This window comes from Cricetulus griseus, chromosome 3 (assembly GCF_003668045.3).
Source record: "Cricetulus griseus strain 17A/GY chromosome 3, alternate assembly CriGri-PICRH-1.0, whole genome shotgun sequence".
NCBI lineage: Eukaryota > Metazoa > Chordata > Mammalia > Rodentia > Cricetidae > Cricetulus > Cricetulus griseus.
The window spans coordinates 22770176-22782790 of record NC_048596.1 but is presented as its reverse complement, the minus strand read 5'-3'; the positions used below and the strand labels follow the sequence as shown (position 1 = coordinate 22782790).

The 12615-nt window shown below is 42.4% G+C and overlaps 1 pseudogene; it reads right to left on the bottom strand.

Annotated features, from left to right (window-relative positions):
- Positions 1-3002: 3002 nt before the first annotated feature.
- On the bottom strand, positions 3003-4020 carry LOC113831264 (annotated as a pseudogene).
- Positions 4021-12615: the final 8595 nt, after the last annotated feature.

The window sequence follows — 12615 nt, the reverse complement described above, 5'->3', positions numbered from 1 at the left end:
GGCACCGGAAGCATAAAGCAGACAGGAAGTGGAGCCATGTCATAAAACCTAAAGGCCAATTCCCAGGACCACAGGATTTTTTTTTTATCAAACCACAGGATTTATTTAAAAAACAAAATAAAACAATGATATAAAAACAGCAAGAAGGCCTGAATCCAAAGTTTTTCTTCTAATAGTGCCAAATACCACAAGTTACAGATTATTATACAAATGTGTACAAATTTTTAATACAAATACAACTGGGCCAGGTTTCAGAGGAAAACGAACATGAAAAAGCTGGTTCTCACCAGGAGTTCACTGCTGTCTGTAGCAATGACAACGGAGGACTGGCTGCTTCCTGCACTATGTGTGTCTTCGTGGCCTCTCCTTCATACCCTGCTTCTCAAAGGAAACTTCCAGAGGTTCAAATGAGGTTCTGACCTATTAGCTGAAATTTAAATTTCTGTTCTTCTTGATTTCAGTTCCCACATATTCCTGTTTCTTTCTCCAAGGACCCTAATTCTTACAGCAAGGCTCTACTTCCTAATAGACTCAACAGTATGCATGATACATTACAGGCCATCGTGAAGAGTAAGCCTATGGTGGAAGATAACTTCATGGAGGTCCAGCTGGGACTAGTCGGGTCTCTCCCAGTCTTATTTTGTTGGAACAAAAAGCAGACAGGAGGGGAATACAATCCATAAAACTGCAAAGTCTTCCCTTAGTCTCCCCTCCTTCAGCAAAGTTATCCCTCCAATGATTCTACAGTCTTTAAAACCATACTTCTAGTGGGGACCAATCATGGTGGTCAGTTCATGTTAAAAGTACAGCACCCATTTTTTTTTTCAATCTTTAAATGAACGTGCAAGGCTTGCCGATATTGTGCTTAACAAATTTGCTTTCTCATTGTGTTTTATTTAATCATTAATTTTGAACATGACAAACCCTAAGCAGCACTAACAGTTACCTGAGGGTGAGAGCTTACCAATCCCTTCCCAGTGACTTCACCAAAGTTCACTTTCCGTCAGTTATGGAAAAGTTTTATTTCTTTGGTGGTACCCACATTCAGAGTGCTTGTTGGGTTCAATGCTGTTTCCGCAGCTTTATGACTAAGGGTCTCTCCATGCTCTCACTAGGTCAGGTCAACTGTTTCTGGGAGTTTCTCCAACACTGTCTTGGCTCCTTTGCTCATCCCTCCTCCCTCTCTGCAACTGGATTCCAGGGGTATGGTTCAGTGCATAGCTCCCCCCCCCTTTTTTTTTGGTTTTTCAAGACAGGGTTTCTCTGTGGCTTTGGAGATTGTCCTGGAACTAGTTCTTGTAGACCAGGCTGGTCTTGAACTCACAGAGATCTACCTGCCTCTGCCTCCTGAGTGCTGGGACTAAAGGCATATGCCACTACTGCCTGGCACATAGCCCATTTTTTAATTGGGTCATTTTCCTGACTCTGTTCTTGAATTCTTTGTATGTTCTGGATATTAAACCTTAGTCAGATACAGATTCTTTCCCATTCTGTGGGCTTCTAGTCACTTGTTTGATTGCTTCTTTAACTGTGCAGAAGTCAATTATATTATCAATTGTCAATTGTTGGTCTTAATTCCTGGGCAGATGGAGTGGAGTCCTGTTCAGAAAGTCCTTTTTTACATTTATATCACGTAAGGTTCTGCCAATGTTTTCTTCTAGTAGTTTTAATGACATCCACTTTCCCCAGCACCATTTGCTGATGATACTGTCTTTTCTCTGGTGTATTTATTGACTCTTTATCAAATATTGTATAATTATGAATACTAATATTTGGGTCTTCTATTTTATTATCACATCTCTGTTCTTCTGCCAGTACTACATTGTTTTAATCACTATAGCTGAATAATACATCTTGAAATCTGGAATAGCAATCCATCCAGTATTCATATTGCTCAGGATTGCCTGGGCTCTCTGGGGTCTTTTGTGGTTCCATATGAACTTAGGAATATTGTGGTATTTTGATGGGGGTTGCATTAAAACTGCAAATTACTTTCAGTAGGATTTTTCTTTTCTTTTTTGTTTGGCATTATGGAGATATCTTTTAATACACTTGTTTAACAATGAGAAAAATCATCTGAAAATGAGAAGCACCATTAATAGTTCACAGGAAATGCAGCGAGGACCCAACAGAAGTAGTCAACAATTGATACTTTGTCTTTATGGCTCCAATCATACCAAAATGCTAGCAAGCAGTGCTTGCAAAGAATACGAACGGTGAGTGTTACCCAGCAGCTTTTTGGTAATTTAAACTGATTGCCAATAATGACTAGCAGCTTTGATGACACAGTAGGAGAACTTTTAATACCTAATGATGCTACAATCTGCTCCTAGGTGGTTTCATGAGTGTTAAGTATCTCATGCTTGGGGCTGAGGAGTGTAGCTCAGTGGTCAAATGCTCACCAAGCACATGCTAAGTTCTCAGTTTGATTCCCAGCACCACAAAAATGGGAAGGAGTCTCATGTTTTAATGGTAATACTGAATCAACTCTAAAAGCATAGGCAGCAGTTGGGGAAGGGGCAAGAAAAACAATAAAAACACAAGCTATACGGTTAGTGTCTTTAAACTCTAAATGTCTGGGCCAAGCATGGTGATCTCAGCACTTGGGAGGTAGAGGCAGGAAGATTAGGAATTCAAGACTAGCCTGTCACATAATGAGTTTGAGGCCAGCCCAAGCTACATAAAGACCCTGTCTCAAATGAAAGTCTAAAAATTGAAACAATTTAAAAACCTCACATATTTCACAGCCATTAGCCTACATGGTAAGCAATATCTGTGTGTAGTCAGAGCTTTTGCTTTAGAGTGGTTTTCGTAACTGTTTACATTACAAAGGACAGAGAGTAGTTGCTTTGACAAGGTCCCGTTCTTTCCTATGGAGTCAGCAGTCAGTGTCCAAAGTCTCTTGAATTTGAGGTTTTTACATTCAGTGGAGTCCAACCTCTGCCAGTCTCTGACCAGGAGAGGTGCTATTTCTCCAGTGTGTCAATGAGGAGTCCCTGGTGTTCTCACTCCTCAATGTCTCTCTCTTAAGAGAGGATGGCATTAGAGCGCTGAATACCAATGAAATTATCAGCGCTTAAAGATCTTCTCAGAGCAGCTCTACACAAAGTCTTTGTATTTGTCTTCCCACAACCTTGAAATGGCCTCTAGGTTCTGTGCTCTTTCTTTGCTGAGAGGAGCAAACAGAAAATTCGGGTTGTTGTCATCGGCTAAGGAGCGAAGGTCAAAGTAGTATTTGGCATAAACACTGGCAGGAACATTAATATTGACTTGGAGTAATGCCTTTCCATCCGAGATCTACGAAAGGCATTTCCAAGAAATGCCTTTCCATCTCATTCATGTCCTCAACTGTGATGTCCTTGAGGATCTGGCAGTAGTCCACATTCCATACAGCCTGATCATCCCAAACCTTGGAGGCAAGAAGAATGGCCCCCAAAACAATTCTTTTCCAGTTAGTAGGACGAATGTCGAGCTCAGCGTAAGTTAGAAGTCTCTCCTAGTAAACTAACGTTACTATTGCACATTCCGCTGTCAGTTGTGCAGCACTAAAAAGTGTGCGAACAAATCTGTAAATAAATTTGTGTTCGGGGTCATGCTTAAAGTACTCCTCTGGAACTTTCTCTCTTGTGAGTGGATGTGGTCGTCCATCAAAAATGTCCAGGGATCGATTTGCATCTCTGTTCTTTATGTGGTAATATATTGCTAAGGTCACAATGGTTTAAATGGTTGCTCTTCCTCTTTTCATGCACATCTGTCTAAGATTTGCTGAGGAAAACTGTGATTGCCCTGGGATGGTCAGAAGGGTTTGATTCCAAAGCTAAATCTTCGGGCATCTCTCGGTCGGTCGCTGATGTGCTGCAGGTGGTGGCCCTCGCCAGCTCCGAAATCCAACTCGGCAACCTCCACGGCCACAGCAGGCGCCGGCGCTACCCCCACCGCGTCCCCGGCCGCCGCCTCGTAGATCTCGGACTCGTAGTGGCTGGCATTGGGGGACACGCAACAGGTCAGCGTGTTCCCCATGGGGCGCGTCCGCTCCGCTCGGCAGCCGCCTGCGCCTCCGCTCGCCTGGGACTCCGCTCCCGACCCCTCCCCCGACAATGCCGCGGTCTGCGCCGGCAGCCCGGGACTGAGCGGGGCTGCGCCCGCTCGCACTCATCGCCGCGCCGGCTGCGCGCCCCGCGCCCGCCGCCCGGCCCGGGGGCAGGGCTCCGGCCTCAGCCGCACCCCCGCCGGCTCGCCGCCGCTGCTTCCCCACAGTGGACTAGTCTACCAGGATAGTTATTTTCATAATAACAATTCTACCAATCCACGAAACCAGGGTATATTTCCATGTTCTAGTTCTCAATTCTTTCTCCAGAGGTTTGAGATTTTCATTGTAGAGGTACGTCATCTTCTTAGATTTATTCCAATATATTTTGTTTTGATGATGATATTGTAAATGGGGGTTATCCATGATTTCTTTCTGAGTGTGTTTTTTGTTGTTGTTGTCTAGAAAGGCCACTGATACTTGTAAGTTGATTTTGTATCCTGTCACTTTGTTGAAATTATTATTTGTGTAGGTTTTCTGGTTGAATTTTTATGATTTCATATGTGTATTATCATATCACCTGCAAATAGGAATGATTTAAAATTTCAGATGTGACTGTAGTTCCTACCCCTCATCAAAGGAGCTTCTTTTTAGAGTCAATGGAGACCGTCACAGAAAACCACAACAGTGCGGAGATCAACAGATGGTGGTACCTGGGCCCCAATAGATATATCCACATCACAGCTCCTGCCTCCATGGCTCAAACATCACAGAAGAGGGGTGGAAAGATTGTTAAGAGAAAGAGTATCAGTCATGCTGCTGTGAAGGAGTTTCCCCTAGAAATAGTTGCATAAATAAGACTGGAATGATGCTCCTATCATAAAATATGGCAACATGGAAGGAAGAAAAAATTCATGGGGTCCCACCCTTCGATGGACTATGGGCAACTAATGACTACTGGGAGAGAATTAAAGACCAAGGATAAGCCCCCTATTGGTTATCCAATCCAAAGTTGTCAGAATGTATAACACACACACACACACACACACACACACACACACACACACACACACCCCTCCAACAGGTTATCAGGTTTTATTTATGTATTTGTGCATACATACGCATGCATTAATATGTATGAAACAATAATTATAAAGAGAAAGGCTATCAATTTGAGAGTTGTGGGGGATATGGAAGGAGTTGGAGGGAGAAAGGGAAGGAGAATAATATAATTCTATTTCAGTTAAAAATATAAAAATTTAAAGATAAAATGGAAAAAATAAGCAAGTTAGAATGAAAACAAAAGCATGCACATTAACTAATAACTTAATATACATTTGCCACCTAAAATTTATGAGTTATACTTAAAATTTTAAGTTCATGCATCTATGTAAGCAGAATATATGATTTGAAAGACTTCTTTTTGGGGATGCATGGATTTCCCTGGGAAGGGTAAACAGAAGAGATCTACTGGATAAGTTGGGCTGGGCTGTGGAAGGGGAGTGGGAGTGGAAACATGAGGAATTGGGTTGGGTGGGTTGGGGGTGGGGCAGAAGGAGAGAGAAAAAAAGGTGTGTCTTTATGGGGGGCATTTCGGCATTACGGAGAAACCTGGTGCCAGGGAAACCCAGGAATCCACAAGGATGACTTATGGTGGCCATGCCAGAGGGGCAACAGCTGGCAATTGAAGTTCAAGGTGTCATCCCACCAGGAGGCAAATCTTTGATGAGTGAATCTTGGATAGGCAAGGCCCAGAGACCACATTCTCCAGAATGTCTTTTGCTCTGCTGTGCCTTTACATGTTTGCTGCTGCCATCTTTCTCTGGTGTCCGACATGGTGTGAATGGATGTGGGGAGATCCTCATTGCCTGTAATGTACTGTGTTTATTTCATGGAAACATCTATTCATTCTACTGGGCATTTTAAACTGTGGATTATTGTGTTGATTTCTTCCTAAGCTGTACTGTCTAATTGATAATAATAATGCTGGTTTAAATAGAATTTTGGTGATTAAAAATAGATGTAAGGAAGCATTTCACATGAGGACTTATGAATTTCACCTAAGGAGCTGCATAGATTGTAGTTCAGGTTAAGGAATGATTAAGGAAAACAATTGAGTCCCCAGGAACCAGGGTGGCTTGAATTTTTTTTTTATTTTAATGTTGAAATGCATTGGCAGGTTTCAGTGTGCATTATAGCTGAAACAAAGCCTTAAAGTAACTTCAGGTTAGAGTACATGTTTTGATAATAGCTTTGAGATGAAAAACTCTAGAAAACAATCTAAAGTTCACAAGAACACATAGCTGAGTTAAAGATTGATTAGGTGAGGGTCAAAAATACAAAGCAGTCCAGTTGTTACTAGCTGATGTACTTTCCTTGCTACGGTTGGTTGATGATTAAAGATAATGATTAATTCTTTGTACCCATTTTTGCCCTCAGTCCTATTGATATATAAAAAAAAAACCTATTGATGAGTAAATAGCATCCTAAAGATTTAAAGTAGAGCTGACTGATTGTTTTTCACGTATAAATGTTTAGGTTTGTTATTCCTCTAAGATTCCTTACAATGCTACCTTTCACGATAAGTAATAAAGTGATTGATTCTTTGTAACTGCAATATGTAGCTTGCCAACGAAAGAAATGGCTAAGAAAAATATCCTGCTTGCTCATGCTCTGTTAATCTGTAACAAACGACTTGGATGTAAATGCATGTGGGTTCTTTGGATGGCTTTGTTTTAATCATGTAAGGGAGATGAAAAACATGGCTTCCTAAGCATTAGTGGAGAGGGTACCTGAACTGGCCTTTGTCTGTAATTAATTTGATGACTGCCTGAATTATCATCATAGAACCTTCATCCAGCAACTGGTGGAAGCAGATGCAGAGATCCATAGCTAAGCACTGGGTGGATATCCAGGGTCCAGTTGAAGAGAGGGATGAGTGATAATATGGGCAAACTGGTCAAGCCCATTTTGGGGACACTCACAGAAACAGCTGACCTGAGCCTGTGGACTGACAGTGGAGGAGCCTTCATATAAACAAACTATGCCCTCTGAATGTGGGTGACAGTGGTGTGGCTTGGGCAGTCTGGGGGGCCACTGACACTGGGACCAGGATTTCTCCATAGGGTTTGAATTGGCTTTTTCAGCCCACTGTCTTTGGAGGGAGACTTTGCTCAGCCCAGATGCGGGGGGCAGGCTTGGTCCTGGCTCAAAGTCAGAGTTTCTTGACTCCCCAGGGGAAGCCTTACCCTCTCTGAGGAGTGGATGGGGTGGGGTGGGGTGGGGGAAGGTGGAAGAGCAGGAGTATGAGAGGGAGTGGGAACTAGGATTGGTTTGTAAAATGAGAAAAGATTGTTTTAAAATAAAAAAGTGATTAAAAATTAAAAATAGAAAAACATGGTTTCACCTGTATTCATTATAATCATTCACTTGAGAAATAGAATATAACCACATTGTAATTTCTATATTGCCTGGAAGTTTTGTTGGAGTATACAAGCCCTAGAGAGAGAATGCAGAACCAGAATAATACAGAATAAAGAAGGAAGCCATTAAGAGACTATGCAAGTGTTTTTTCCTCTACCCCTTCAGACAAAAAAGTCCATGGATTTCCTTTCAAGCCCTGTGTTGCTGGAAGCTGGTCCCCAAGCAGCTGTACCTGGTGTCAGGAATAGGGACATTGAAGGGATAATCAAGAAGACTGTCCATCAGAGAGAGGCAGCTCTTCTTGGAGCTTGTCCAGTATAGGCAGAGTTTTTCCATCTCAGTCACCATTTTCTCAAATAACCACTCAGAGTCTTAAATGTTAATTATAAATGCTCAGCTCATAGCTCAGGCTTATTACTAACTAGCTCTTACATTTTAAATTAACCCATATTTTTTATTTGTGCTCTGCCACATGGTGGTATCCTTATTAGCATGCCATGTTCATCTGCACCCTCTGCCTCTAGCGGGAAAGTCCTCTCACTCCTGTGACTCTGCCTTTCTTCCTCTCAGCATCCTCTTAGCTTGGTTCTCCTACCCATACTCCTCCTACCCAGCTATAGGCTAGTCATCTCTTTATTAGCTGATGAGAGTAGTACATATTCATGTGTACAAAAAGATCATTCCACAGCAGTCCAGAGAGAGACATTCTCCTGGAGATTGTCCAAAAGGAAGAATCAATCCCCTAATCATTGCCATGGATAGGCTCTCACTAATGATGCTGCAGCCCCTTGACTACTGATGGTCAAGTAAAGATGGGTGAGTAATCCAATATTTACCTTCCCTTTTTTCCCCTTACATTTGCCTTGCTGTCAGAATGGGTCCAGGGGAGTCCAAAAAAAAAAACAAAAAAGAAAAACAATTCTTTATTGATATCACTAAACATACACTTGAGAAAAAAAGAATTGAGATCAGCACTGGTCAGGTGACTGATTTTCTTAAGTTTGTACCAACAGCCCCTGGTTTCCAGACCAGGGAGTTTTAGATGTAGAAACTTGGGATATAAAAGGGACAGATGGTGAGATGGCTCAATGGTTAAGAATATTAGCTTGTCTTCCATAGGTCTTGAGTTCAATTCCCATCAACCACATGATGGCTTACAACCATCTGTAATGAGATCTGATGCCCTCTTCTGGACTGCAGGGTTACATGTAGACAGAACACTGTATGCATTATACAAACATAAATCAATCAATCAATCTTTTATAAAAGGACTGGTATACAGAGAAAGGAGGAAAGGACATGCCTCTTACAGCATTTTCTATTGGGAGTGTGCTTAGACAGGCAATGGTAGGTGATAAGGAGCCCATATGCGCTCTGGAGCCTCCTGCTCTCCCTCTTTATAAGGGAACCCCTTCATTGTTATCTCATTCAGGGTATTAGAAAGAGGCAGCAAAGGATTATAATCCTGATTAGCCTCCCCTGCAATGCCTGACTGTAAATCACACCACATGACTCTTAAGAACATAAAAAGCTATCGATGGGATTTGTTGGTGCCACACTCATGCCCAACAGCAAGGTGAAAGAAAGAGTTAACTTGCATAATGCTTGTGGGTGTGGAAAATAGCTCGGAGTAGCTGCTCAACTGAAACTAACAAAGCAAGCTTTGCTGACAATGTCTGTGGCACTATGCCAGGCCCTGACACTAAATTGGAAATTCTAAAAGGTAATCTCCCATCTTTACCTTAATCTCAACGTGGGATAATTCTACTTACTCATCTCTCCAGCCTTTTCTCCCTCTCCTGCTCTGAGCATTTGCCTCTCCCTTCCATTTGGGTTAGTGTTACAACGGAGCCCCCTGTTGTTTACTTTTATTAGGAAAATGACATCAATGTGCCAGGAAGCTTCTTCTAGTTCTACTGGGCTCCTATCACATGGGAGGGACATTCTCCTCTGTGATTTGGGACATTTCTATCTGACAAGTCTTTCAGTCCATTTGAAGACATCCTGGATTGAAACTCTCTCTCTCTCTCTCTCTCTCTCTCTCTCTCTCTCTCTCTCTTTCTCTCTCTCTCTCTCTCTCCCTCTCTCTCTTTCTCTCTCTCTCGCACGCGCGTGCGGTTTTTCGAGACAGGGTTTCTCTGTGTAGCTTTGGAGCCTATCCTAGCACTTGCTCTGGAGACCAGGCTGGCCTAGAACTCACAGAGATCTGCCTGCCTCTGCCTCCCGAGTGCTGGGATTTAAGGCATGCACCACCAACGTCCAGCTAGATTGAAACAATTGTTACCAGGACACTTAACCTCTTTGCTTCCTCATAATTCCTCTTAGCCCCCTCTTTTAACTTCCTTACCTCAGCCTGAGAGCTGCCTGCATTCTCCAATTGTCATTTAACCATGAGACTATTTCCCCTTGACAATTTGGAATAAGCTTTTTCCTCTTTTACCCACAGAATAGCTAGTTTGGTTTCTTTTTTTTTTTGTAATTTTTTTTTATTAGTTCAAATTAGGAACAAGCTTGTTTCACATGTCATTCCCTTCTCCCTCTCCCTCCACTCCCCAATCCCTTCCCCCTCCCCACAACCATTCCCCCATCCCCCACCTAGCCCCCACCCCATCCACCCTCCACCCCCCAGGCAGGGTAGGGCCTTGATGATGGCTCCCCAAAGTCCACCACATGATCCTAGACCAGGCCTAGGCCCTCCCCCATGTGTACGGGCTGAGAGTGCATCCCTTCAAGTGGGATGGGCTCTTAAAGTCCCCTCTTACACCAGGGAAAAATACTAATCCACTACCAGGGGACCCCTAGAGTGCAGAGGCCACCTAATTGACATCCATATTCAGGGGTCTGGATCAGTCCTGTACTGGCCTCCCAGATAGCAGTCTGGGGTCCATGTGCCCTTGTTCAGCCCAGCTGTTTCTGTGGGTTTCAACAGCCTGGTACTGACCCCTTTGAAGTTCATTCCCCTCTCTCGGCAACTAAGTTCTAGAGTTCAGTTCAGTGTACATCTGTGGTGTCTGCCTCTGCTTCCATCAGCCACTGGATGAGGGCTCTAGGATGGCATAAAAGTAGTCATCAGTCTCATTATAGGGGAAGGGCATTTAGGTTATCCTCTCCACCATTGCCTAGATTTGTCAGTTCGTGTCATCCTTGTAGGTCTTTGGAAATCTCCCTGGTGCTAGATGTCTCCTCGGACCTATAATGGCTTCCTCTGATATGGTATCTCTCATTCTGTTCTCCTCCATTCTTCCCCCAACTCAACATTTCTGCTCCTCCATTTCCTCCTATCCTCTCCTCTTCTCCTCCTCTCATTCTGGCAGCTCCTTCTCCCCTACCCTCATGCTCCCAATTAGCTCAGGAGTTCCTGCCCCTTCCTATTCCTGGGGTCCATGCATTTTTCCATTAGAATCCTTTTTGTTTCCTAGTTTCTTTGGTGAAGAGGATTGTAGGCTGGTAATCCTTAGCTCTATATCTAAAATTCATATATGAGTGAGTACATACCATGTTTGTTTTTTTGTGTCTGGGTTACCTCACTCAGGATGGTTTCTTCTAGTTCCATCCATTTGCCTTTGAATTTCAAGATTCCATAGCTTTTTTCTGCTGAGTAGTACTCAATTGTATAAATGTACCACATTTTCTCTATGCATTCTTCAGTTGAGGGGCATTTAGGTTGCTTCCAGGTTCTGGCTATTACAAACAATGCTGCTATGAACATGGTTGAACATATGTCCTTGTTGTATGGACGTACATTGTTTGGGTATATGTCCAAGAGAGGAATTGCTGGATCTTGAGGTAGACTGATTCCCATTTTTCTGAGCAACCGCCATACTGATTTCCAAAGTGGTCTTACAAGTTTGCACTCCCACCAGCAATGGAGGAGTTTTCCTTTTTCTCCACATCCTCTCCAACATAGAATGTCATTGCTGTTTTTGATTTTAGCCATTCTGACAGGTGTGAGGTGGTATCTCAGAGTTGTTTTGAGTTGCATTTCTCTGATGAGCACTTTCTTAAGTGTCTTTCGGCCATTTCAGATTCCTCTGTTGAGAATTCTCTACTTAGTTCTGCACCCCACTTTTTGATTTCATTGTTTGTTGTTTTGGTGGCTAGCTTCTTGAGTTCATTGTATATTTTGGAAATCGGCCCTCTGTCAGATGTGGGGTTGGTGGTGAAGATCTTTTCCCATTGGGCTGTTATTTTGATTTCTTTACTGTACCTGTTTTCATTCATGGTGCATTATAAAAGGATTAACTAAATTGCTGGTCTCCCTATATATTGTATTTATGATTAAAATGTTTCATTTCAATACTGAAAGAACTTTAATTCAAAATAATTATTTTTAAGGCTAAACCCAACAGGGATGGAACACAACGTCCAAGGATTATAAAAGCTACTAACTTATTGTAAACTTAAGAATAATTAAAAATACATGTTAGGTAAGGTTAGTCACCTTATAAATGATTAAATTCTGACAAGTTTATTCAAAAACATTAGCCACTGTTGCTTGACCCTTTTCACATATTCTCTGTAGATGTGAGAAGAACAGTTGGTTAAAAATTAAGACAAGACCCCAGCTGTGTCAAGAGCTATGTTAAGATAATTTTAGACTTGAAAGCAAATCCCCTGTTAAGCTTTTACAAACACCTTCTTATCACAATTTGTACTACCAGTTGTAGGATGGTATCACAAGTTGTAAATTCCCAGAATGTTCTGTGACCCAGGGCTTAACTTCAAATCATAAAAATTCTTTTATTATATCACTCCTGACTCCTCTACTTGTGACTTTAGCTTTAAAAAGACCTGTTCTCTCTATTCAAAGCTATGGTGGCAGAACCTGACCTGCCCATGGCTCCTAGTTAGGAGTTCTGCTACCCCGTGGTGATGAAATAAGTTGCCTCTGCTTATCTAACTCTGGTGACCTCATCTTCAGTATTTGTGCAACTCCCAGACCCAACATTTTTTAATGTGTTCAGAACTATATTTGTAGTCATGCTAATGGTTAATGTAATAAATTCCTTACCTACCCTCCTGGCACTTAAAATGTTTAAGCTATTGCTTCTCACAATAGACAAAACTACCTCCTGCATTGCTTGCTGCCAGGGCTCAGTTCAAACTTTGAACACTTTTGGGTCAATTGGTCTGCTTTGGCTGGTTCAGGAGAGGTCAGTCTTCCA